The sequence below is a fragment of the Micromys minutus genome, assembly GCF_963924665.1.
Source record: "Micromys minutus genome assembly, chromosome: 3".
NCBI lineage: Eukaryota > Metazoa > Chordata > Mammalia > Rodentia > Muridae > Micromys > Micromys minutus.
This window is the reverse complement of record NC_137972.1, coordinates 16,316,737-16,321,840: the sequence shown is the minus strand read 5'-3', so window position 1 is coordinate 16,321,840 and position 5,104 is coordinate 16,316,737. Positions and strand designations below refer to the sequence as shown.

General features: G+C 38.9%; 1 pseudogene across 1 annotated transcript; it reads left to right on the top strand.

Moving 5' to 3' along the window:
• The first annotated feature begins 4,037 nt into the window (after positions 1 to 4,037).
• On the top strand, positions 4,038 to 4,592 carry LOC308418396 (endoribonuclease YbeY-like; annotated as a pseudogene). The gene has a single exon. The product of its transcript is annotated as an endoribonuclease YbeY-like (transcript).
• The last annotated feature ends 512 nt before the right edge of the window (positions 4,593 to 5,104 follow it).

The following is a 5,104-nucleotide window of genomic DNA, read 5'->3' as shown; positions in this document are numbered from 1 at the left end:
TCCCTGTATTGAGACTTTTCTAAAAAAAAAAAAACCACATATATTAGTGTTCATGTCTTATAAGAAACATCATATAAATTCAAATATTTACAAATAATTTTAAAGCAAGATGAATCAATTATATATTAGTCTAACTTATATTCACAGCACAGTAATACAGACAATATAACACATTTTAAACTAATCTAGTAAATTTTAATAAAAATATGTAGTGAAATACAAGATTTAAAAATTATTCTACATTTCTTCCGTGGAAATGACGCATTCCCACAGCTCTCCACACCAAAGTGTTTTCCAGAGAGAGCTGGTCTTCCAGGAATGCTGACCTTAAATTATATTACCGAGCAATCATGATAAAAACTGTATGCTATTGGAACAGAAACAGGCAGGTAGATCTGTGGAATAGAATTGAAGTCGCAGAAATAAACACACACACCTTTTTACATGTGATCTTTGACAAAGGAGCTAAAATCATCCAGTGGTAAAAAGAGCATTTTCAATAAATGTGCTAGTTTAGCTGGCAGTCAGTACGTAGAAGAATACAAATTGGTCCACTTTTTTCACCTTGCAGAAAGCTCAAGTCCAAGTGGATCAAGTACCTTTATATAAAACCAGATACACTGAAAGTAATAGAAGAGAGAGTGGGAAAGATCCTCAAACACAGGCACAGCGGAAAATTTCCTGAACAGAAATTTTTGGAAAAAATATTTACCAGTCCTACATCCAATACAAGGCCAATATCTAATATATACAAGAAACTTAAGAAGTTAGACTCCAGAGAAACAAATAACCTTATTAAAAATGGGAGCAGAGCTAAACAGAGAATTTTCAACTGGGGAAACATGAGCAGCTGAGAAGCACCTAAAGAAATGTTCAACATCCTTAGTCATTGGGAAATGCATATCTAAACAAGCCTGTGATTTCAACTCACATCACTCAGAATGGCTTAAGCTCGAAAACTCTGATGACAGCAGATTCTTGTGAGAATGTGGAGAAAGAGGAACACTCCTTCATTGTTGGTGGGATGGCAAGCTGCTACCACCACTCTGGAAATCAGTCTGGTTGTTCCTCAGAAAACTGAACATAGTACAACCTGAGGACTCATCTATACCACTCTTGGGCATACATACAAAAAAACTCCAACATATAGCAGGGACACATGCTCTACTATGTCCACAGCAGCTTTATTTATAATAGCTAGAATCTGGAAAAGAACCCAGATATCCTTCAACAGACAAATGGATACAGAAAGTATGGTACATTTATAAAATGGGTACAATTACTTCATGAAATTTTTAGGCATGTGGATGGAACAAGAAAATATCATCCTGAGTGAGGTAACCCAGTCACAAAAGAACACACATAGAATGCACTGGGTATTACCCCAAAAGCTTCGAACACCCAAGATATAATTCAAAGACCATATGAAGCTTCTGAAGAAGCAAAAACAAAATCTGGATGTTTTAGTACTTCTTAGAATGGCAAACAGAATTCTCACAAGAGAAAATACAAGGACAAACAGTGGAGCAGAGAATGAAGAATTGGCCATGTAGAGATTGTCCCACCTGGGGATCCATCTCACATATAGACACCAAAGCCAGTCTATATTGCTGATGCCAAGAAATGCTTGCTGACAGAATCCTGATACGGATGTCTCCTGAAAGACTTTCCCAGAGCCTTGCTGATACAAATTAAGATGCTCACAGATAACCATCAGATTGAGTGTACAGACCCTAATGGAAGAATTAGAGAAAGAGGAGAAGGAGCTGACAGGTTTTGCAATCCCATAGAAAGAATAACAATATCAACTAACCAGACACCATAGAACTCTCTGAGACTAAACCACTAACCAAAGAGTACATATAAAGAGACTCGTGGCTCCAGCAACATATGTATCAGAGGATGGCATTGTCTGGTATCAATAGGAGGAGAAGCTCTTGGCCTTCTGAAGGCTTGTTTTCCCATTGTAGGGGAATGTCAGGATGTTGAGGTAAGAGTGGGTGGGTGGGACGGGTAATATTTTCATAAAAGAAGGAGGAAAAGGGAGGGAAGAGGGGGGATCAGGGAAATGGAATAACATTTGAAATATAAATACATAAACTATTAATTTAAAAGTTATTCTAGGGATGAATAGGAAGTTCTGTGTTTTAGACTGCTTGCTGCCTTTTCAGAGACCTTAGTTCATTTTCTAGCACCTACAGGGTGACTCAAAACCATCTATACCTTTCTTCAGTGCCAGGGGATCCAACAACCTCTCCTGGCATCTGTGGGTAATAGAGATACATGTGGTATGTAGATATACATGCAGATAAAACTGTAAAAATATTGATATGAAACTTTATAAGAAAACAATTTAAGCCTTTATATTTAAAAATGTTAAGGCATAATTATGTAGTGTAAGGTTTTCATACATTTTATGTGAACTAAATTTAATAAGAAAGTGATGTACTGGTTTTGAAATTTAGTTAACTTAAAATCATTTGAAATGTGTGTGTGTATGTTTGAGTGTTAGTAACTGCAAGGTAGAAAATTTCTTACTATATCCAAATTCTACTCTTAGTTCAGCCTATTGTCTTTTGCCCAAAGACAACAATGAATTTTTAATGCTTTCTATAACAGTATCTTTTCTCAACTTACATTCATTCATTCATTCATTCATTTTATTATCTGAAATCACTGTATCTGAAGAGTCTAGACTCCCCATTCAGTGCTTTTCTTCCTTAGATAAACTGTTCTGTGGACTGTTTGTCACAGAGCTCCATTCATCTGCCATTAAGATAATTGTGACTACATCAAAATTTACTCTTCTACCAAGAATTTGAGGGAGAGATTTAAACAGTGAAAGTAAAAGTAACTTTGTAAGAAGTAAAATTGTCTCAAACAAACCAAAAAACAAAACAAACTAAATCCATTGCTTTCCCAGTTTTCATGTTCTAAGTGTTAAGATTCAGCATAACTGTCAACCTTTGGTTTTTTTATTGGATCTTCCTGGGGAAAGGGGTAGAAAGGGTGTCAGTGCTCCAAGGAAGTCCAAAGAATCCTAAACCTAAGCCTTATTTCTAGTGTTTGTTTTCACTCTGAGGGACTCTATATGCAATGATTTCCAGTCATATTTTTTGGCAGTGGTGGGGGGGAGACATATAGGAGGAAGTAGCAGGGCTAGAAGTTTAAGTTGTACATGGAATTAAAAGGCCATCAAAGGACGATTTTGAAATATATTAAAAACTGGATTTGGGGGGGAATTGTGAAGGTGAGGTAGAAATTTAATCCAATGGAAATTACCAGGAATCTATGAGGGTGACCCCAACTGAGAGTACTAGTACTGCTGTCTGTGGAGCCTGAACTTGCCATCCTATATAATGAGGCAAGTCATCCAGTGAAGGTATTCAGACACAGACCTACAATTTGTTGTGCTTACAAGATATACAGGGGTAAATTTGGAGCAGAAATTTAGGAAATTGCCAACCAATGACTCATCCTCCTTGAGATGGAGCCACTAGTCTCACTCTACGAGATGAAACCCACCTCTGATAATGCCTCAGAACCCATAGCCTGGATAGCACATAGACCTAGAATTGAAACAAACACAACCAACATGAGAATAAAAAAGAAATGATTCCTAATGATATTCTACTATATAAGTATATCAAAAACAAACCCTCACATACATTAGAAAGGCTTTCCAGGTGCAGAGACATTCATCTAAATACTGGGCAGAGTTTGGGCAATCCTTTAGAAGATAGGATGGTATTACAGTCATCAGAGGGTTTGAGGACACCACAAAAAACCTCACAGAGTCAACAAGGCTCATAGGGGCTCAGAGAGAAGGAACCAACAACCTGAGAGGTTGCATGGCTCTGATCTAGGTACTCTGTTATGATTGTATATCTTGTTCTTCTTGTGGAACTCCTTATAGTAGGGCTAGAGGCTACTCTGACTCTTTTGCCTGTTTCTGGGACCCTTTTCATCATACTGGGTTGACTTAACCGCCCTTAATATGAGGGAGGTCAGCTTCTGGCAGGTTGTTTGCCCAGCTAATGGACTTCTTCACTGTTTGTTTTGGGCCCTTCCAACCAGTTTTTAAAGAGCTGGCTGTTCTTCTTGAAATAAATTCGTTGATTAAAAATTTTCAGCAGGTGGTCCCCATCAGAAGAATGCCACTTTGCAGGAAGATAGATTTAGTCAAGTGTATTTTAGGAGTGAAGAAATTTGACCTGGAGATCATCTGCATTGATAATGTTTAGAACATTAACAGAATCTACAGGACTAATGATGGCCCAACTAATGTGCTTTCTTTCCCACTTCATGAAGATCTGAATGCTGGAGAATTTCCTCAGCCATACACACTGGATAGTTATAATTTGAGAGGTATTTTCCTAGGAGTGGAAATTCTGACTTTGCAAGGAAAGTGAGTATTACTATGATGTTCTGACACAGTCACTCACTAACTCTGACACCTGCTGGGCTTCACTCACAGCTCCGATGCTGAGACTTAGTGGCCAAAGATGTACAACCAGGAGAAGCTGGTGCTGCAGAAACTTAGTTGCTACACTGGAGCTAGGCTCCAGCCCCTGAATAAAGGTCTCTACTGATGCATCAAGAATTTGAGACAGCAAAATTGATGGACAAATTCCTGTCCCTCAACAGTGGATCTTTGCTGGTCATGCTGTCCTGGAGGGCATCAGCTCACACTACAGCTTCATTTCGTGAGTGGACACTGGCTTCAGAATGTACCAAGGAAGTGCCCATCGGCCCTCACTCTGATTAGAAGGCTCTGTGGACTTTTGTAAGCAGAATAGGGCTTTCTAAGAGAAGAAACATGGACACTCTTATGTTTCTTTGGGTTCCCAACTGTAGAGTCTGGATGGCCTGCCCTATCTTCCTGAAGTAGAAGGAACATGCCAGAACACTGAAATCAAAAGCAGAAGGTTTCCACCCATACCCTCAGGAAGTCTGTGATGCGAACTTCGCTTTCTCCCCTTCTACGAGCCACCCTTTGCCCTCACCTTTCTTGAGTTGTTGGCTGTAGATACCATAAGACAGCCCACTGACCTACAGATTTTGTCTCCTGGGGCGAGAGATTCAGATGTGTCCTCCATCTGTG